Source organism: Dama dama, chromosome 15, assembly GCF_033118175.1.
Source record: "Dama dama isolate Ldn47 chromosome 15, ASM3311817v1, whole genome shotgun sequence".
NCBI classification, from domain to species: domain Eukaryota; kingdom Metazoa; phylum Chordata; class Mammalia; order Artiodactyla; family Cervidae; genus Dama; species Dama dama.
Genome location: NC_083695.1, coordinates 59,692,122 through 59,715,132, shown reverse-complemented (window position 1 = coordinate 59,715,132; position 23,011 = coordinate 59,692,122).

Below are 23,011 nucleotides of genomic sequence, written 5' to 3'. Positions count from 1 at the left end.
GTCTCCAAGAAGCAAACCCTCAGATGGAGATTGGCCTTGAGACTTTTTAGGGCATGCCTTTGAACTTATCCCTTGTGGAAGGAAAGGAAAGGAGAGGAAGCCAGATTCGGAAGAGGGAAAAGCTGAGCTGTGATGCAGTCTTAACAGATGTCTCTGCCCACCTTATGGGGAATTATAAACAGGGAATGAAACTGCAGAGGTGTCATGTTCTGGGCCTTTTTCCCACTGTGTTAATCAGTCATTATATGTAGGACCCCTTGTGGGGGAGGGTTTCCTTTAGCTGAGCTGTTCCCCAAAGGGGACTGATGGCTGAGGGTGGAATGCCAGAAGCAATTCCAGTAGCTGTGAGTAATTTGTCCTTTATTCCTGAAGAGGGATCTTGGCAGCACATCCCAGCGTCCCCACTCCTGCCTCCATCCTGACTTCCAATTCCCATTCCTGATTTACATGGTTGGACAACAGAACACTGCTCTGTTTAGTGTGAGACCAGGGCTTAGCTGCCAAGTACAAGACCAGCTCTTGGGGAAACTAAGATCTGTCATCAGTGATCCTGGCTTCCCTTCCTGGACTCCTTGCTCCCTTAGCCAACACCTCTTCCCCTGCTTGCTTCCCCAGTTCCTTGCCAGCTGCTCTTCTGCTTACCTCCCCATGCCTCTACCACACCCACCTTTCCAGTGGAAATAGTTTGATAAATTCATTCACTCAAGCCTGTCAGTGACAGGAACTGGCTTTTGCATTTCAATGTAAGGTAGAGTCTTTGGGCACAGAGAGTGAAGCCCTGTGGAACTTCAGGCTCTCTTTGGATGTCATTGTTTTGGGAGAGGGAAACACATTCCTGAATTATAGGAACAAAGAGTATTGTGTATGTGTGTGTGTGCTCAGTCATTCCTGACACTTTGCGACCCCATGGACTATGGCCCGCCAGGCTCCTCTGTCCATGGAATTTTCCAGACAAGAATACTGTAACAGTTTGCCATTTCCTTCTCTGAGTTGGGAGTCCTCAATCCCTGAAGTTTAAGCATGGCTCTGGCAAGATCCCACAAAGATTTTGAGGCTGGGGCCAGCAAAAGAGAAAAGAAAAATAAGCTTTCCATGGAGGTTCCTACTGCTGGGCATGATTGACAACTGCTGATGAAAGCAAGAGCTGGTTCCCTCAGCGTGGGAACAGCTGCTGCCTAGCAACTCAGGCTCAAGAATCAAAGCAGAGGTTTTCCTACCCTGAACCAAGAATTCATCCCTTGTCAATTCTGATGAGTTTGTTAAAGTGAGTCCAAATGAAGACTGGAGAAGCTAGACCTCTGTTAAAGTGATGATAGTGAAGGTAGTTTGCATAGAACTAGGGTTAGTTGGTCAGCCTTCCTTCCCATCAGTGGTTCCCACCTCTTCTAGATGCTAGCCTTCCACCTTTTAGTAGCAAGAACCTTTGATAACCTAAAGGAAGATTTAAAATGGAAGAATTGTAGAATATTTTATTGATGCATTATGACCCTCTCCTGTTTAAGGCACGAAAAATTTCTCAAAGACTTTATGTGCTCTAATAAGCTGTGAAACTGTGTCTGTCCAGCTCCATCTGATCCCATCTTATTATTTGAGGGAACTTAATCTCTTTCTGTGATAGTCTGAAATTTACACCATCAACAATAAGTCTGATGTTGTACTCTTAAAAAATCTCAAATTATCTGCATTTGACACATCAGTGGGTTATTTCCCAGAAGTATTTGGAAAATAAGTGAACTGTTACAGGAGTAGATTTGAAAAAAATGTCTAGCTGAATTCACTTTCAATTCTGCTTCATAGTGTACCTGTTTATTTTCAACAGACTTCTGTATCAACAGTAATATTTTCTTATGTCCTACTAGAATGTGAATCCTATGGAAGCAGAGATTTTTGCTTGTTTTGTTCATAGATATATTCTTGTCCTGGGAACATTGGGAATCAATAAATGGTTGTGGAATGAAATTAATATTTGTCACTAGTTAGAAGCTCAGAATTCTCAAGTTGCTCTTTGGCTTCTCAGAATATCTTATCTTTGCTCTCATAAAAATATTACTGTCTTTGCTCCAGTCTGTGTTTTTGCTGATGATGACTTAACTGGTAATCCTTTTGGCTTAGTAAGGGAAAGAACTGACTCAGAGTCAGGATTCCCAGGATTAAGCCAGTCATTAGTTGGAGAACCTTGAATAAGTCACTTACATTTCCTGGATCTCTATTGGTTCATCCATAAAAGATGAACCTTTATCTTGCAAGACATTGGATTGGTGTAATAGTATAACAAATAGTTTATGGTTAAAAGCAAGAACTTCTGGATCTAGACTCAAATCCTAACTTCTTACTTGCTAGTTGTATGACCTTAGGCCAGATATTTTTCTTGCCTGGAGAATCCCATGGGCAGAGGAGCCTGGTGGGCTAGAGTCTGTAGGGTCACAAAGAGTTGGATATGACTGAGCGACTAACACACAGGCCAGATATTTAATCATTTTATGTTTCAGTTTCTTCACATGTAAGATAGAAATATTTGTAGTACCCCTCTCTTAGAATTATTGTACAGATAAAAGTAGTCAATATATATAAAAACACTTGAAATAGTGCCTACCACATAGAAGCACTCATAATAAATGTTAGGTATTGTTATTATGTAATGTAAAACAGTTTGGAAAATGTCAATTACTGTACAAATGTAAGGTAATTAGATTTCCATTTAACAAGTCACTGATGGCTCATGCTAAAATGAATGACTAATGCTGAAATTTTAGGCCCTCTAATAAGTTAGGATGTGAATGATTTGGCATCTCTCAAATTGCACCTCATGGTTGGTCATGTATTCTGGTCTGAGTTGTCCATGTAGTAAGGAATTATCAGTAAATTTAGTCATAATGACTCTGCCTTTTGAGTTCTGTCATCATCTACCTGTGTGATGTTGGATAAATCAATTAGCTTGTTTGATTCTGAGTTTCTGCATTGTAAAATGGGGATGATAATGCTTTTTCAGAGGGTTAATGAAGATCCCAATTAAGAAATTCACTATTCAAATATGAGATAGAATTGTCCTTTTGTTTATTCTCCTTGACATTTTGATAGATTATTAACTCTCCTGCCCTACAGGAGAATTAGGCTGTTTGATGGTGTGCGTCTCTAGCTGTAGCCTCTTATAGACTCAAATGTTTTTCATTTTTCTATCCGTACTCCTTTATTATGCAAAGTTGAAAACAGACCCTATAAAACAGACTCAGTAAGCCACCCAATCTGCAGGTCCCCAGTTCTGATGGACTGTTTGGGTCGTGGTGGTAGAGGAGGCCTTATTGGCTAATCACTCAGCCTTAATGGCCCATCTCAGAGCAGTACAGTTCTTGCAAGTGGCCAGGTTCCTCTAATTGGCTTAGTTTTATAAGTTTGATACGTCACACTCCTTCATGAAATAAAGCATTTACATTCTTCTTATGTTTCATAATTATGAATATTTAAGAATTGGAAAATTGGATGTAGAATATGCAAGACCTTCCAAGAATGTTTTCATTTTTGGTTTTTTGTTCAAAGGCCTAGATTTTACTTTAGGACTGTGATAGAATGACTGGGATTGGATTATTCCTCCTGTGACAATCACAAAACTGGAAAAACATGTAAAACAACATTGTCAGACATTGGAAACTAGACAATGCAAAGGATGATCCCTGAGAGAAAGTCATTAGGTAAGCCCCACATGGTTGCAGCTTTCTGCTTGGGGTATTTTTCCAACCATTGTGTGGAGACCTGGAGTCTGAGCAGGGAGCAGTAATCCTGATGGGCTGAGGAAGCACAGATCAGAGTTTGGGATTTCTGAGTGGCTGAAATCTGCAAAATAGGACAGGAGAGAGGAGACGCTGCACAGAGTAGGAGAGAGTTTGTCCTTCTGAAGCCTTGGCTGAGGACTGCGTCACATATGAGCAAAGAAATGGTAAATAAGACATTGCATTTAAATGACAGTTATCTTTTTCTTTTCATAATTTTCGTAGACGTGAACAGACTTTTTAAAGCAAAATTAATAAGGTTATAAGGGGATTTTATATTTGTAGAAGCAAAAGACATGACAAAGTAGCACAACAGACAAGGGTGAGTAAGTAAGTTGAATTATATTATTGTAAGCTATTACACTTATAAAATGGAAAGTGAAACATATCAGATGTGAAGTAGGAAGGACAAAGTAGGAAGTGCAAAGGTTAAATATGAAGTTTGAAGAAGTACAATATGACTCTAAACAAAATTTGTTAAGGATGCATATCATTAGTCTGAGAGCAACAACTTAAAATTTAAAATAAAAGGAATATAACTAAGAAGCCAGTGGGAAGATAAAATAGAATACATAAAGGTATTCAATATTTTTTCCTTCCCCAAAGAAGGCAGGGAACAAGCAACAGAGACAAAACACAAAATGCATGCATGTATGCTTAGTTGCTCAGTTGTGTCTGACTCTTTGCGACCCCATGGATTGTAGCCTGCCAAGCTCCTCTGTCCTTGGGATTCTTCAGGCAAGCATACCGGAGTGAGTTGCCATTTACTTTTCCAGGTGATCTTCCCAACTGAGAGACTGAACCCACATTTCCTGTCTCCTGCATTGCAGGCGGACTCTTCCCTGCTGAGCCATCGGCAGATGGAAAACAAATAGCAAGCAGCTGAATTTAAGTCCAACTTTATGGATTATTTCAATAAATGTAAATGGACTAAACTCCAATTAAAAGGCAGAAATTTTATAGTTGGATAAAAAAGCAAGGCCAGTAAGTGATATTTATAAGAAACACACTCTGAAAATACATAGAGCAGAAAGAAATATACCATACAATAGTGGACATAGCAAAACTGGCATTCCTATGTTACTATCAGATAAACTAGACTTCAAGACAAAAAGAATTAGAAGAGATAAAGAGACATCAAAAAGACACAATAACCTTAATATATATGCGCCTAAATAAAAGAAAAAAAATTATGATTTAAAAACTGAAAAATGAAAAGGAAAACTCCACAGTCACAGTTGGTAAGTATAGCATCCCTCTTTCAGTAATTTGATAGAGTAAGTGGAAAAAAGTAAAGATATAAAAATCTTAATGACACTATTAATCAAATGTACTTAATTGATGTTTACCAAACACTACACCCCAGAACTAGAGAATATTCATTCTGCTCAAGTGCCCATGGAGCATTTACTATAATAGCCATCTGCTCAGCCATAAAGTAAATCTCAAATTTAAAAGGATTAAAATCATATGTATTCTCTGACAACAGTGAAATTAAATGAAATTGATTAGAAATCAATTGCAATATGTCATCTAGAAAATCCCACCAAATATTTGAATACTGGAATAATGCATCTGTCAACAATCCATGGCTCAGTGAAAAAAAAATCACAGGGAAAATTAGAAAATATTTTGAACTTAAAAACATAATTTATCAAAATTTTGAAACTCAGCCAGTGCAAGACTTAGAAGGAAATTCAGAGATTTAAATATCCATATTAGAAAATTAAAATGTTAAAATCAAGATCTGTTTTTAAATTAAGAAGCTAATAAAATCAAGTTAAGTAGGAAGAAGGAAATAATAAAGACAAAAATAGAAATCGATGAAATAGAATACAAGTAATAAAGAAAATTATCAGAACTAACAGTTGGTCTTTGAAAAGCTCACATCCTGACCAAAACACAGATGAATCTGTCAATTCCTACAGTCATAAACACTTCTCATACAAGCTTTCTAGGAGACCTCAGAAAAACTATTCTCTTATAATCTGCACTCACACTGATAAGTAACAGATAGAAAAAAATAATATATATGTAATCAGATGAGTCCTGGAAAAGTCAATTTATTTGCATACAACCTTCAGAAATCATTCTAAAAATTGCTTAGCTTTTCAACAAAAATACATGCTAAAGGCTTTTGTTTTATTTTTATTTTATCTTTTACCAATTGTTTATTGAAGTATAGTTGATTTACAATGTTGTATTACTGTTGTACAACAAAATGATTTTTATATACATATTCTTTTCCATTATGACTTATTATATGATACTGAATATAGTGTTCTATGCTATACAGTAGAACCTTGTTGTTTATCCATCCTATATATAAAAGCTTACATCTGCTAACCCCAACCTCCCACTCCATTTCTCCCCCAACTCCGTCTTCCTTGGCAACCACCAAGGATTGCCTGTTCTCTGTGTCCCTGTTTCTGTTTCATAGAGAGATTGATTTGTGTCATATTTTAGATTCCACATATAAGTGATACAGTCTTTGTCTTTCTGACTCCACTTAGTATGATAATCTCTAGTTGCATCCATGTTGTGGTAAATGGCATTATTCCATTCTTTTTTATGGCTGAGTAGTGTTCCAGTATGTGTGCACCACTCCTTAATCCATTCATCTGTTGATGGACATTGAGGTTATTTCTGTTTCTTGACTATTGTGAATAGTGCTTTGATGAACATAGGGATGCATATTTATTTTTAGATTATAGTTTTGTCCAGATATATGCCTGGGAATGGGATTGCTGGATGGTATAATAATTTTATTTTTAGTTTCTGGAGGAACCTCCATACTGTTTTCCATAGCAGCTGCACCAACTTTACATTCCCACCAACAGTGTGAATGGGTTCCCTTTTCTCCACACCCTCTCTAACATTTGTTATTTGTAGACTTTTAATGATGGCCACTCTGACTGACATGAGGTGGTACCTCATATAGTTTTGATTTGTATTTCCCTAATAATGAGCAATGTTGGGAACTTTTTCATGTGCTTATTGGCCATCTGTATTTCTTTGGGGAAATATCTATTGAGGTCTTTTGCCCATTTTTTGATTGAGTTGTTTGTTTCTGTTGTTGAGTTTTTGTATATTGTTTGTATATTGTGGAAATGATGCCCTTGTCAGTAGCATTATTTACAAATATTTTCTCCCACGCTGTAGGTTATCTTTTCATTTTGTTTATGGTTTTCTTTGCTATGCACAAGTTTGTAAGTTTGATTAGGTCACATTTGTTTATCTTTGTTTTTATTTCTACTGCCTTGGGAGACTGACCTAAGATTTAGGTCAGAGAATGTTTTGCCTGTGATCTCTTGTAGGAGTTTTATGGTGTCATGTCTCCCATTCCCCACACCCTGTGTGGCATGTGGGATTTTAGTTCCCCAACCAGAGCTGGAACCTGTGTCCCCTGCATTGGAAGCATGGAGTCATAACCACTTGATCACCAGGGAAGTCACTTTGTGTTATGTCCTGTGTTTACATCTTTAAGCCATTTTGAATTTATTTTTATGTATGGTGATCTAACTTCATTGATTTTCATGTGCTGTCTAGCTTTCTCAACACTTACTAAAGAGACTATCTTTTTCCTATTGTATAATCTTGCCTCCTTTGTTGAAGATTGTGTGGATTTATTTCTGGGTTCTTTATTCTGTTCCATTGACCCATATGTCTGTTTTTGTGCCAGTACCAAACTGTTTTGACTACTGTAGTTTTGTACAAGTATTAAGTCTGGGAGGGTCATGCCTCCTGCTTTGTTTTTCTTCAAGGTGGCTTTGTCCATGCTTATTGTTGTTCAGTTGCTCAGTCGTGTCTGATTCTTTGTGACCCATGGATTTCAGCACACCAGGCTTCCTTGTCCTTCACTATATCCCAGAGTTTGCTCAAACTCACTTCCATTGAGGTGATGATGACATCCAACCATCTCATCCTCTGTCATCCCCTTCTCCTCCTGCCCTCAATCTTTCCCAGCATCAGAGTCTTTTCCAATGAGTCTGTTCTTCACATCAGGTGGCCACATCAGCTTCAACATCAGTCCGTTAATGAATATTCAGGGTTTATTTCCCTTAGGATCGACTGGTTTGATCTCCTTGCAGTCCAAGGGACTCTCAAGAGTCTTCTCCAACACCACAGTTTGAGAGCATCAATTCTTTGGCCTTCTTTATGATCCAACTCTCACATCTATACATGACTACTGGAAAAACCATAGCTTTGACTATACAGACCTTTGTTTGCATCAAGAAACTCTTTAGTTTCTCTTTGCTTACTGCCATTAAGGTGGTGTCATCTGCGTATCTGAGGTTGTTGATGTTTCTCCCAGCAATCTTGATTCCAGCTTGTGCTTCATCCAGCCCAGCATTTGTCATGAGGTACTGTGCATATAAGTTAAATAATCAGGATGACAATAAACAGTCTTGATGTACTCCTTTCTATATTTTGAACCAGTCTATTGTTCCATGTTTGGTTCTAACTATTGCTTCTTGACCTGCATACATATTTCTCAGGAGGCAGGTAAGGTAGTCTGGTATTCCCATCTCTTTAAGAATTTTCCATGGTTTGTTGTGATCCACACAGTCAAAGGCTTTAGCACAATCAATGAATCAGAAGTAGATGTTTTCCTGGAATTCCTTTGCTTTTTTCTAAAAACAGATCCAACGGATCCAACGGATGTTGGCAATTTCATCTCTGGTTCCTCTGACTTTTCTCAGTCCAGCTTGTACACCTGGAAGTTCTCAGTTCACATACTGCTGAAGCCTAGATTGAAGGATTTTGAGCATTATCTTGCTAGGATGTGAAATGAGTGTAGTTGTGTAGCAGTTGAGATTTGGACTATAAAGAAAGCTGAGCACTGAAGAATTGATGCTTTTGAATTGTGGCATTGGAGAAGACTCTTGAGAGTCCTTTGGACTGCAAGGAGATCCAACCAGTCCATCCTAAAGGAAATCAGTTCTGAATATTCATTGGAAGGACTAATGCTGAAGCTGAAACTCTAATACTTTGGCCACCTGATGCAAAGAACTGACTCAATTGAAAAGACCCTGATGCTGGGAAAGATTGAAGGTGGGAGGGGAAGGGGGCGACAGAGGATGAGATGGTTGGAGAGCATCACCGACTCAATGGATATGAGTTTGAGTAAGCTCCAGGAGTTGGTGATGGACAGGGAGGCCGGGTGTGCTGCAGTCTATGGCGTCGGAAAGAGTCGGACACGACAGAGCGACTGAACTGAACTGAACATTCTTTGGCACTGCCCTTCTTCGGAACTGGAATGAAAATTGACCTTTTCCAGTCCTATGGCCACTGCTGAGTTTTCCAAATTTGCTGGCATATTGACTGCAGCACTTTCACAGCATCATCTTTTAGAATTTGAAATAGCTCGGCCTGAATTCCATCACCTCCTCTAGATTTGTTTGTAGAAATGCTTCCTATGGCCTACTTGTCTTCACACTCCAGGATGTCTGGGTCATTAAGACTTTTTTTGTATAGTTCTGTGTATTCTTGCCACCTCTTTTTAATCTCTTCTGCTCCTTCTAAGTCCTTGCCGTTTCTGTCCTTTATTGTGCCCATCTTTGCATGAAATGTTCCCTTGGTATCTCTAATTTTCTTGAAGAGATCTCTAGTCTTTCCCATTCTGTTGTTTTCCTCTATTTCTTTGCATTGTTCACTTAGGAAGGCTTTCTTATCTCTCCTTGCTATTCTTTGGAATTCTGCATTCAGATGGGTACATCTTTCCTTTTCTTCTTTGCCTTTCACTTCTCTTCTTTTCTCAGTTTTGTAAGGTCTTCTCAGACAACCATTTGCCTTTTTGCATTTCTTTTTCTTGGAGATTGTTTTGGTCACTGCCTCCTGTACAGTGTTACAAACCTCCACCCATTGTTCTTCAGGTACTCTATCAGACTTAATCCCTTGAATCTATTCATCACCTCCACTGTATAATCATAAGGGATTTGATTTAGGTCATACTTGAATGGCCTAGTGGTTTTCCCTATTTTCTTCAATTTAAGCCAGGAATTGCAATAAGGAACTCATGATCTAAGCCACAGTCAGCTCCCGGTTTTGTTTTTGCTGACTGTACAGAGCTTCTCCATCTTCAACTTCAAAGAATATAATCAATCTGATTTCAGTATTGACCATCTGGTGATGTCCATGTGTAGTCTCTTGTGTTGCTGGAAGAGGGTGTTTGCTATGACCAGTGTTTTCTATTGGAAAAACTCTGTTAGCCTTTGCTCTGCTTCATTTTGTACTCCGAGGCCAAACTTGCCTGTTACTCCAGGTATCTCTTCACTTCCTACTTTTGAATTCCAGTCCCCTATGATGAAAAGACATCTTTTTTTTTTTTGGTGTTAGTTCTGGAAGTTCTTTAGGTCTTCATAGTATGTGTGTGTATGTGCTAAGTAGCTTCAGTCATGTCCGACTCTTTGTGCCACTATGGACTGTAGCCCACCAGTCACCTCTGTCCAAGGGGTTCTCCAGGCAAGAATACTTGAGTGGGTTGCCGTGCCCTCCTCCAGGGGATCTCCCCAACCCAGGGATCGAACACACACCTCTTATGTCTCCTGCATTGGCAGGCGGGTTCTTTACCACTAGCGATATCTGGGAAGCCCCCTTCGTAGTATACTATGGTTATACTTCCTTTCTTTTACAACTTCTGGTTATCTCTGGCATTAATTACCCAATTCTTAACTATTTGTGCTGTGATTAGTTGTTCCTTTGTGTCTGCCTCTTTGTGACCCCATGGACTGTAGCCCACCAGGCTCTTCTGTCCATGAGGATTCTCCAGGCAAGAATACTGGAGTGGGTTGCCATGCCCTCCATCAGGTCTTAACTGCTTAATTTTCTCTATATCAATTGCTAGTGTTTCCCACTTGCTCCAACAGCTTCTTAGTACAATTTTGCACATCATAAAACACATGAGATAGTCTCATGTTGGTTTTGTTGTTGTTGTTTTAAAAGGAACCTCTCTTCTGGAGCATCCGTGATTTGCAGCTCTCACTCTTTAGAATGTTTCACTCACTGCTGCCATATTGGGGTTTTCCTTTACCATCAACCAGAGTATTTCTCCGGAGGAGGGAATGGCAACCCACTCTAGTACTGTTGCCTGGAAAATCCCATGGATGGAGGAGCCTGTTAGACTGCAGTCTATGGGGTCACTAAGAGTCAGATATGACTGAGTAACTTCACTTTCACTTTTCACTTTCATGCATCGGAGAAGGAAATGGCAACCCACTCCAGTGTTCTTGCCTGGAGAATCCCAGGGACGGGGGAGCCTGGTGGGCTGCCGTCTATGGGGTCGCACAGAGTCGGATATGACTGAAGAGACTTGGCAGCAGCAGCAGCAGAGTATTTCTCTCACCTTTCCTGTGTGTTAGGTCCTAGGAAATTTCAAATCTTGTATAATCCTCTTCCTTCATTTATTTTGTTGTTTTGACTTTGTAGTAACTAGCAACTTCTTGAGAAAGAATGAATCATAAGTAAATTAATTTTGTTTATATTGCACATATCTGAAGTTTTTATTTCATCTTCTTGCTTAGTTGCTTAGTAGGATATAGAATTTTAGGTTAGAAATTATTTTCATTTAAGACTATTGGATGTATTTCTTTATTGTATTTTAGTCTCCAGTGTTCATGCTGAGAAGCCCCAAACCATTCTAATTTTATATTCTTTGGACACTTTATTTCGCTCTGTATTGTGAGAATGTCTGTTTTTAAAAAACAATTTTATTGAAGTATGATTGTGCAATGAGCTGCAAAACTGTGAAATTTGAGTTACTACTACTTACACTCATGACACTATCATAATAAAGAATATAGCTATTTGGATATATCAGTTTGCAATATGCAGTTTCCTCATGCCCTTGAATAATTTCTTATTTCTGTCTGTCTTTGCAACCCCTCTCCCATGACCCATCCCCAGAAAACCACTTTTCTGCTTCCTATCAGTGTAGATTATTTTACATTTTCTAGAATTTTCTACAAATGGATTAAAATAGTCTGTATTAATACTTTTTTTGCTTGGTTTCTTTCACTCAGCATAATTATTTAAAGCTACTTATATTCTTACATGTATCAATATTTCATTTTTTATTACTGGTAAGCAATTTATTTTGTACAGCTAATTTATATGGAAATACAAATGAGCTAAAAATAGTCAATTTTTTTCTCACAGGTCAATAATAAGCAACTCAGTAAAAATAAGTAAAAGATTTGGCTACTTCACAAAAGAAGTTATATAAATAAGCCAATAAGCACATGAAAACATGCTCAGCATCTTCCATGGTGAGGGAAAAGGAAGTTATAACTATAGTAAGATCCTCTTACAAAATGCACTAGGATAACTATTATTAATAAAAATGACAATAGCAAATGTTGGTGAGAATCAAGTGCAACTGGAATTTCAAATATTACTGGTGGGAGTATAAAATGACACAGTCTTTTCGGGATACACTTTGGCAGCCTTTTATTAAGTTAGTCATACACTTACTAGCAATTTTTCTCCTAAGTATTTATCCAAGATAATTGAAAGCATATATCTACCCAGACTTGTATACATTCATTTGAGCGGCTTTATTCAAACTAGCCAAAAACAAGAAATAATCCAAATGTTTATAAAAAAGTGGATGGATAAATTATGATATATTCATATCAAAGAATTCTTTTCAGCAATAAAAAAGAAGAAGCATTGATACATACAAAAACACAGATGAATCTGAAAAACTTAAGCTGATCTAAAGAAGCCAGGAACAAGAGTCTATCCTGTATATTCCATTTATATGAAATTCTAGAGCAAACGTAATTAAGCTCTATTGATAGAAAACAGGTCTTTGGTTGCCTAGGGTAGCTGATTGCAAAAAGGCATAAAGGAAACTTTGGGAGACAATGAAAATGTTCACTATCTGTCTTGACTGGGATGGAAATTATAAAAATATATACATTTATCAGATCATGTTGACTTGCATCTTATAATATGGGTGCAGTTTATGTTACAGAAATATCTCAGTGACTTGACTTAAATGACTTAAAATTGGCGTGTCACCATATTGTGGGTTGCTGCCACATGGCATTTCTACTCTTAGACCCACATCACCCAGAAATCCAGATAGAAGTAAAGGGATATCAATGTGGCAAAGGAAAAGAGAGAGAAAAAAAAAGAAAAACTAAAGTTTATGGTTTCTAAGTGCTTGCTTGTTACCTTAAAAATATGTTTTATAATTTTTGAAAGTTAGAAAATAAATGCTGGATAGTGAAGGGAAAATGTATTCAGGTGAATGTATGAAAACTCAGTCTGGAAATAGAAACTTAGCATTCTATTCTGGCATGTGCCATCACATACAAAGTAATAAATATGTGGATTTTCTAAGAATTAGAAGACATCTAAATGCATTCAACACTAAAACTCTGCTGAATAGAGTTGACTCTTTGATGACTCACCAAGCCTGTCATCCCCAGGCCCAACATTTATAAACATTGTGCTGGCAAAGAGCTCAGAAACTGGTATCAGAGATTAATGTTTCCTGTTTATAGAATATGAAATACATAGGAATTTAATGCAGCAGTGTTTAAAAGAAGGCTTTTAGAAGTACAAAGAAATGAGTCTAATGTAGGAGATTTCAGGAATGACAGGGGAGAGTGAGGTAAGCACAGTCTTCATCATCCTTGGTACCATGTCACCTCAAGCAAGTTTTTTCCTTCCTAATTTCCTGCAGAAGTGGCCTACAGCTATTTTCCTTAGCTGACAAGTTGAAATAAACAATTTCTATTTTCTTGGAAAGACCCAGTTTTTTTCTTTCATGATTTTGCTTTTTTGTTGGAGTATAGTTGCTTTACAATGTTGTGTTAATTTCTTCTGCACAGCAAGTGAATCAGCTATATGTATACATAATATCCCCTCTTTTTTGGATTTCCTTCCAATTTAGGTCACCACAGAGCACTAAGTAGAGTTCCCTGTCCTACACAGGAGGTTCTCACTAGTTATCTATTATATACATAGTAGTGTATATATATACCAATCTCAATCTCCCAGTTCATCCCTCTCCCTCAGTTCCCCCTTGGTGTCCAAATGTTTGTCCTCTCTGTCTGTGTCTCTATTTCTGCTTTGCAAACAACTTCATCTATAGCATTTTTCTAGATTCTGTATGTATGCATTAATATACAATATTTGATTTTCTCTTCTTGACCTACTTTACTCTGTATGACAGTCTCTAGGACCATCCATATCTCTGCAAATGGCACAATTTCATTCCTTTTTATGACTGAGTAATGTGCCATTGTATACATGTACTACATCTTCTTTATTCATTTCTTGGTTGGTGGACATTTAGGTTGCTTTCTTGTCCTGGCTATTGTAAATACTGCTACAGTGAACATTGGGGTGCATGTATCTCTTGGAATTATTGTTTTTTCCAGGCACATACCCAGGAGTGGGATTACTGGGTCATATGATAGTTCTATTTTAGCTTTCTAAGGACTCTCCATACTGTTCTCCATAGTGACTGTATCAGTTTGCATTCTCACCAACTGTGTAGGAGGGTTCTTTTTTCCCCACACCCTCTCCAGCATTTATTATTTCTAGATTTTTTGATCATGGGCATTCGGATCAGTGTGAGGTCATATCTCATTGTAGATTTGATTTGCATTTCTCTAATAATTAGTGATGTTAAGCATCTTTTCATGTGTTTGTTGGTCATCTGTATGTCTTCTTTGAAGAAATGTCTATTTAACTCTTCAAAAACCCATTTTTTTGATTGAGTTGCTTTTTTTTTTGTATTGAGCTTCATGAGCTATTTATTTTGACAAAGGAGATTAATCTTTTGTTAATTGCTTTATTTGCAAATATTTTCTCCCATTCTGAGGGTCGTCTTTTCATCTCATTTATGGTTTCCTTTGTCCTGTAAAAGCTTTTAAGTTTAATTAAGTCCTATATGTTTATTTTTGTTTTTATTTTCGTCACTCTAGGAGATGGGTCAAAACAGATCTTGCTGTGATTTAGAGTGTCTGCCTATGTTTTCCTCTAAGAGTTTTATCTGACCTTACATTTAGGTCTTTAATCCATTTTGAGTTTATTTTTGTATGTGGTGTTAGATAGTCTTCTAATTTCATTCTTTTACATACAGCTGTCCAGTTGTTCCAGCAGTCTTTTCTCCATTAATATATTCTTGAATATTGAAGAGACTGTCTTCTATTGAAGACACTTATTGAAGTGTCTTTTCTCCATTGTATATTCTTGCCTCCTTTGTTACGGATTATGTAACCATAGGTGCATGGATTTATTTCTAGGTGGAAAGAGGTCTCGGATTTTATCTTGTTATCACTAAATAAAGGAGGAAATATTACAAACGAAAAGAGATGAGACAAATCAATCAATTAAAATGTATAGGCTCTAATTATTTGGACCCTGGTTAGAAAAAGCAAATTGTAAAAACAAGCAAGGCAATGCCAAAGAATGCTCAAACTACCACACAATTGCACTCATCTCACATGCTTGTAAAGTAATGCTCAAAATTCTCCAAGCCAGGCTTCAACAATACGTGAACTGTGAACTTCCAGATGTTCAAGCTGGTTTTAGAAAAGGCAGAGGAACCAGAGATCAAATTGCCAACATCTCCTGGATCATCGAAAAAGCAAGAGAGTTCCAGAAAAACATCTATTTCTGCTTTATTGACTGTGCCAAAGCCTTTGACTGTGTGGATCACAATAAACTGTGGAAAATTCTGAAAGAGATGGGACCTGCCTCATCTCTGGCAGACCTGATCTGCCTCTTGAGAAACCTGTATGCAGGTCAGGAAGCAACAGTTAGAACAGACTGGTTCCAAATAGGAAAAGGAGTACATCAAGGCTGTATATTGTCACCCTGCTTATTTAACTTATATGCAGAGTACATCATGAGAAACAGTGGGCTGGAGGAAGCACAAGTTGGAATCAAGATTGCTGGGAGAAATATCAGTAACCTCAGATACGAGGATGACACCACTCTTACGGCAGAAAGCGAAGAAGAACTAAATATCCTCTTGATGAAAGTTAAGGAGGAGAGTGAAAAAGTTGGCTTAAAGCTCAACATTCAGAAAACTAAGATCATGGCATCTGGTCCCATCATTTTATGGCAAATAGATGGGGAAACGGTGGAAACAGTGGCTGACTTTATTTTTTGGGTCTCCAAAATCACTGCAGATGGTGACTGCAACCATGAAATTAAAAGACGCTTACTCCTTGGAAGGAAAGTTATGACCCACCTAGATAGCATATTAAAAAGCAGAGACATTACTTTGTCAGCAAAGGTCTGTCTAGTCAGTTCAGTTCAGTTGCTCAGTCGTGTCCGACTCTTTGTGACCGCATGAATCACAGCATGCCGACTAGTCAAGGCTATGGTTTTCCCAGTAGTCATGTATGGATGTGAGAGTTGGACTATAAACAAAGCTGAGTGCTGAAGAATTGATGCTTTTGAACTGTGGTGTTGGAGAAGACTCTTGAGAGTCCCTTGGACTGCAAGGAGATCCAACCAGTCCATCCTAAAGGAAATCAGTCCTGAGTGTTCATTGGAAGGATTGAAACTCCAATACTTTGGCCACCTGATGCAAAGAGCTGACTCATTTGAAAAGATGCTGTGAAGGATTGAGGGCAGGAGGAGAAGGGGATGACAGAGGATGAGATGGTTTGTGGCATCACCGACTCAGTGGACATGAGTTTGAGTAAACTCTGGGAGTTGGTGATGGACACGGAGGCCTGGCGTGCTGCAGTCCACGAGGTCGCAAAGAGTTGGACACGACTGAGTAACTGAACTGAACTGAAAAGCAAGCAAAAATTGTGAGACAGTTGGGGAAATGTGGATACTAATTGGGTATTGCATGGTATAGAGACATCATTGTTAACATTTTTTAAGTGTGCTGATTTAATTTTGGTTCTGTTTTCAGAAATGGCTTTTATATACATAGTGACTTACTTTGGATTAAATGATAAAATTTCTGGCATTTGCCACTAGATAATATAGGTGAAAAGAGCTAGACAACTTTGACTTCGTGTCAGATTCCTAAAGGAAAATTGCTCATGGAGTTAATTAACATGAGTGAATCTGAAAGTTTACTTTAATGTGATTCTCTGGGTAACAGCTTTGGAGCTTGCTCTTCCAGCATTTGAAGCACGCTCTTAAAGAAGTCCACAAGAACAGGATCAGGAGACCATATGGTTTTTTACATTTTAGTTTGGGAATTGTCCTATACCAGCTCCCTTGCCCTCTGTCCATGACTTTTACAGCTTTCGTCTTACTTGACTTTCACTGGTTCCCTCCCTTTCTCTGATGCTGACTGTAGATGCAGGATCTGGTTAAGCCCTGGCACTTCCTTGGCATACCATTTCCAGTGTGGACTCTTCATGTTTACATAAACCATGGCCACAGCCAAGTGGCACCATATCCCTCACCTTTGCCAGGCTTATGGGTGAAACACTTTGCAAAGAGCTCCCAAAGACCTGTATGTTTGAGGATGTAGAAGAGTCTTATATAATTAAACAGTTTTCACAATTGATCATTAGACTTGGAAGAGAAAAGTGTTAAATTATGGGTACATTACATTTCCACCAAAGAACTGGATGAGCAATATTACTGATCTCACAGGAAAAAATATCCTGGAAAATGCTAATTAATTTCACTTTCCTCTTATACTTTATATTTCATCAGAAGGCTCTCAATTGTCATTCTTTAAACCATAGTTTAAGCAATGTGATATTTTCCAAATTGTTGGTCATTTTCCTTTAATGGGTTATGAAATTAATTTCATGGGCAGCAAAAAGCAGTTTGAATAGTCTAGACTAGTTTAGAATGAAGTAGAATAGGATAAATATGTTAAAGTGAATCACACATAGTATGTGCATACTAAGTGACACATAGTGAGTTGCTTCAGTGGTGTCTGACTCTTCTGTGATCCTATGGAATGTAGCCTGTCAAGCTCCTTTGTCCATGGGATTCTCCAGGCAAGAATACTGGAGTGGTTGCCATGCCTTCATCCAGGGGATCTTCCCAACCCAGGAATTGAACCCACATCTCTTATGTCTCCTGCATTGGCAGGCAGATTCTTTATCACTAGCATCATATGGGAAGCACACATAGAGTGATTTCTTATAGAATTTTTAGTTTTGCACATTTGTGTGTATGTGTGTGCCGTGTCACAATGTTAAAAACAGTTTCTTAACTGTGGTCATTGTCCCAAAAGCTTGAAAACCCCTACATAATGCATTTGTGCATATAATACATAAATAACAAAAAGACTCAAGGGGACAAAATAAGAACTCAATGAAAATTTCTTTCCAACCAAAATCCCTGTTACTAGTCACTTGAATCAGAGAACTAAAACTTGACTATGCCAACCAGTCAGAAACTAGGAATAACCTGGCTAGAGGTGCCACACGATTAGTTGTTCTTCTTGGGTGGGTGGTTTAGCTTGCTGTTTTTCTGTTGATTTTTTTAAAGGCCCTGTGCATTTGTGTTACCTGGTAACTGCCATTTCTAGACACAAATGTGTCTGCCTCTGGCTGCAGCTGGTATATTAGCTGACATGAGCTAATGAGGATGAGCAAGTTGTGGAACTTTGCTTGATTTGCTGCAGCCCAACCCTCCCCCCCACCCCCTGCCCCAATGCATGCATCACCCCTGCCATTTAGGTCATGGTAAGAACAAGGTAAAGTGACATCAGTCACCAAACCATAGATTCAACCTGCAACATCCAGGGTTCCGACAAGTTTGGCTATATGCCAAGGCCATATTCGGCCAAAGAATGCCCACCTTTTGAAATCCCAGCAGGCATACACATACAAATTCTTGTCTATTCTTGCAGTCCTGGGGCAGAGAAAACAGTATCTCACTTGCCAATTTTTTTTGTATAAGACTTTCAATAAGAACTTCATAATGCCTACACACCTGAACATTTAAAGTTCAAATCCTCTACAAGTTTGTGGCACTAACAGCCTGTCATTGTTCTTTGAGAGCTATCATGGAATGAATTTGCATGTTTTTATCCCATGATAGAATACATCCTAATGAGGAACACAACTAATGAAGGGGTGATTCTCCAGACAAAAAGTCCCTTGGGGAAGGTATTATTCAGCCAAAATATCTCTCTCAGATGACTTTGGAGAATGAAATGTTCAAATTCTGACTGAGGGGTTCAGGAAGAAATGAGCCCTCCAGTCTGAAAAGGGGAGCAGGAAGGGGAACACAGGGGTGTAGCAATGACAGGGAATGTGAAAACGTCTCTATCGGATGGTTTCACAGTGTGATCTAGTCCATGGTGGGTCCCTGGGTGTGAAAGAAGCCAGGCCTACCATGCTGAAAGCACGAGGGCAGGGCCCTGGGCTTGGCTCCCCGAGCAGCCGTCAGTGATTCATCTGGAGGACAGCTGGGCCTCCTGGCAGAAGGGAGCGGGTGCAGTCACTGGGTTTGCAGGACCGCAGAGATCCACAGCTCTAACTCAGCTCTGACGCAGACCAGGGCCAGGCCAAGCTGGCCTTTCCCAGAGAATATAGTCTGCTCGGGTTCCTGTTCTTGCCTCATTGCAGATTTCAAGTAAGGTAACAAAAGTGGCATCTGGAACATTTCCTGGCAAGCAGACATGTCTTCCCTCCCTCTCCTAGACCTCGTTCTCCATTTCTTCTCTCTCGGCTCCTTTCCCACAGTTAGGAGGAGCCTGGCATTGGTGTGAAACTGGCCTGCATTCAAATCCAGCCTCCCCAGTTGTTTGCTATGTGGCTTGAAGAAAATTATCAAACTTGCCTAAGCCTCAGTGTCCTCAGCAAGAAAATGCAGAGAGAACTTTTGCCTTACAGTGTTGCAGGGAGATTGAGAAAATGTGAAACACTTGGCAAACATTAGTACTCAAAGTCAGGGTTTCTCAACCTCAGCATTTCTGATATTTTGGCCAAATAATTCTTTGTTGTGGGGATTTGCTGTGCATTTTAGGATGTTTATGAGTATCCTTGATCTCTGAAAACTAGATGCCAGTGGTACTCACTCTCTGCTTGACTGGGACTTGCAGTTTACCTGTCTCTGTCTCTGTCTCCCCCTCTCTCTCTCTCAGGAAAATAAAACTGCCTTGTGATGAGTAGCCCAGGTGGCAAGGAGCTAAGGCCTCCAGTAAATAGCCAGCAAGCAACTGAGGCCAGCCTGCAGCCAAGTTAGTGAACTTGGAAGACACTTCCCCCCAGTTGAGTTGCCTGCAGCCCTGGACGATACCTTGATTGTAACCTTGTGAGTCACACTGAGCTAGACGCACCCAGCTGAGCCACACCCAGATTCCTGCCCTACAGAAATGGCACTAAATACTGTTCTTTGAAGCTGCTAAGTTTTTTGACAGCTTATCATTCTCACAAACTAAGACAAAGACCAATAATGTATAGTGTATCAGGTGCTGAATTGGGCAGCAGATGAGTGAGATGGAGTCTCTGCTCACAAAGGGCTTACAATGCAGAGGTGGCCCACAGGGACAGATCCTAAGGTTTCTATGGCTTTCCTTTTCTTTCCTTCTCTTTTCCTTTTCCTGTCCACATTTGCATCCATGACATTAGTCTATCCCACAGGTATCACATGGTTGACCTGTAATGTTTAGTTCTTTGACTTATTCAAACATCTTAGAATGAATTCTCTCTTTACCTCTTTGGAGGGTTGGGTTTTACCCTTTAAAATTGTATTAAAACCACAATGAGATATCAAATGGCAATTATCAAAAAGACAGGAAGTAAAAAATATTGGCAAGGATGTAGAGGAAAGGGAACCATTTTGCACTGTTGGTGAAAATGTAACTTGGTACAACCACTACAGAAAACAGTATGGAGGTTCCTAAAAAATAGAACTACCCCATGGTCCAGGATTTCACTTCTGAGTATTAAACTGGAGAAAAGAAAACACTCAATTAAAAAAATAACTCATATACCTCTTAGAAGGACAAGAGGAGAACTCGCCTTAGAGATGGTTGAAACCAGGACTAGAGCATCATCAGTGATCATTCTTGTTGTCTTTCATCTTAGCCTCTGCAAATGGGCTTCATCCTTCCACACTGAGTCCTCTATGAGTCAGGAGATGTGACCCCCAGGCGCTCCCAGCTCTGAGCCTTACAGCTTTGTGACCAGAGAGGAAAGGGGCACCATTCTTCTGGCTTGAAAATTCCCAGAAAATGTTTCTGATTGGTTTAATCTGCTGATCAATCACCCTAGCCAGGGGCATGAGGTATTAGGATAAACTCAGCTGGAGTCACGTGCTCAAACTGTTGCTAGAAAAAAAAGTGTTTGTTACTAGAAAAAGCAAAGAAAAGGATGATGGGCAGCCAAGAACAAAAAGCATCTATCAGTTTAAAAAAAAAAAATCCAGGAAGGATCATTAGATGTCTATTACTCTCCAATTTGTTTTAATCAGTAAACTATATATTGTGGACTTTTTTCTATATCAATATATATCATGATCAGTTTACTAGACCATACATACTCAATTGAACAGAAATGTGAAACTGTTTTCATTTTCTCGCCCATCATTTACTTTAATCATACTCCACATAATCTCCCTTTCTGACCCTTCAGTTCAGTTCAGTCACTCAGTCGTCTCTGACTCTTTGTGACCCCATGGACTGCAGCATGCCAGGTGTCCCTGTCCATCACCAACTCCTGGAGCTTGCTCAAACTCATGTTCATTGAGTTGGTGATTCCATCCAACCATCTCATCCTTTCTCTTCTCCTCCCACCTTCAATCTTTCCCAACATCAGAGTCTTTTCCAATGAGTCTGTTCTTCACATCAGGTGTCCAAAGTATTGGAGTTTCAGCTTCAACGTCAGTCCTTCCAATGAATATTCAGAGTTGATTTCCCTTAGGATTGACTGGTTGGATCTTCTTGCAGTCCAGGGGACTCTCAAGAGTCTTCTCCAGCACCACAGTTTGAAAATATCAGTTACTCAGCATTCAGCCTTCCTTATGGTCCAATTCTCACATCCATACATGACTACTGGAAAAACCATAGCTTTGACTAGATGGACCTTTGTCAGCAAAGTAATGTCTCTGCTTTTTAATATGCTGTCTAGGTTGGTCATAGTTTTCCTTTTAAGGAGCAAGCCTCTTTTAATTTCACTGTCTGCAGAGATTTTGGAGCCCAAGAAAATAAAGTCTGTCAATGTTTCGATTGTTTTCCATCTATTTGCCATGAAGTGATGGGACTGGATGCCATGAACTCAGTTTTTTGAATGCTGAGTTTAAGCCAGCTTTTTCATTCTCCCTTTTAACTTTTATCAAGAAGCTCTTTAGTTCGTCTTCACTTTCTGCCATAAGGGCGGTGTCATCTGCATATCTGAGGTTATTGATATTTCTCCCAGCTTGTGCTTCATCCAGCCCCACATTTCACATGATGGACTCTGAATATAAGTTAAATAAGCAGGGTGGCAACATACAGCCTTGTCTTACTCCTTCTTCAATTTGGAACCAGTCCGTTGTTCCATGTCCAGTTCTAATTGTTGAACTTGCAGGTCTTCTTGACCTGCATACAGGCTTCTCCGGAGGCAGGTAAGGTAGTCTGGTATTCCCATCTCCTTAAGAATTTCCCACAGTTTGTTGTAATCCACACAGTCAAAGTCTTTGGCATAGTCAGTAAAGCAGAGGTAAATGTTTTTCTGGACCGCTCTTGCTTTTTTTGTGATCCAACAGATGTTGGCAATTTGGTCTCTGGTTGTGCCTTTTCTAAATCCAGCTTGAATTCTGGATGTTCTCGGTTCACGTACTATTGAAGCCTCACTTGGAGAATTTTGAGCATTGCTTTGCTAGCGTGTGAGATGAGTGCAATTGTGCGATAGTTTGAACATTCTTTGGCATTGCCTTTCTTTGGAGTTGGAATGAAAACTGATCTTTCCCAGACCTGTGGCCACTGCTGAGTTTTTCAAGTTTGCTGGCATATTGAGTGCAGCACTTTAACAACATCATCTTTTAGGATTTGAAATAGCTTAACTGGAATTCCATCACCTCCACTAGCTTTGTTCGTAGTGATGCTTCTTAAGGCCCATTTGACGTCACACCCCAGGATATCTAGGTCTAGGTGAATGATCACACCATTGCCGTTATCCGGGTTAGTGGTTATTCTGACCTTTAGTCTTGGCAAAACTCGTAGCTTTCTGGTCACTTTTTTAATTATTAAAATGGCTTGTCCTGTCAAGAATTGTTTAAACCTAAATCTCATATCCAGTTTAATGTTCATTCTGTCCCTCAAACCTGCCAGTGTGGGGCGGGCTTCCATCAAGCAATTTGGA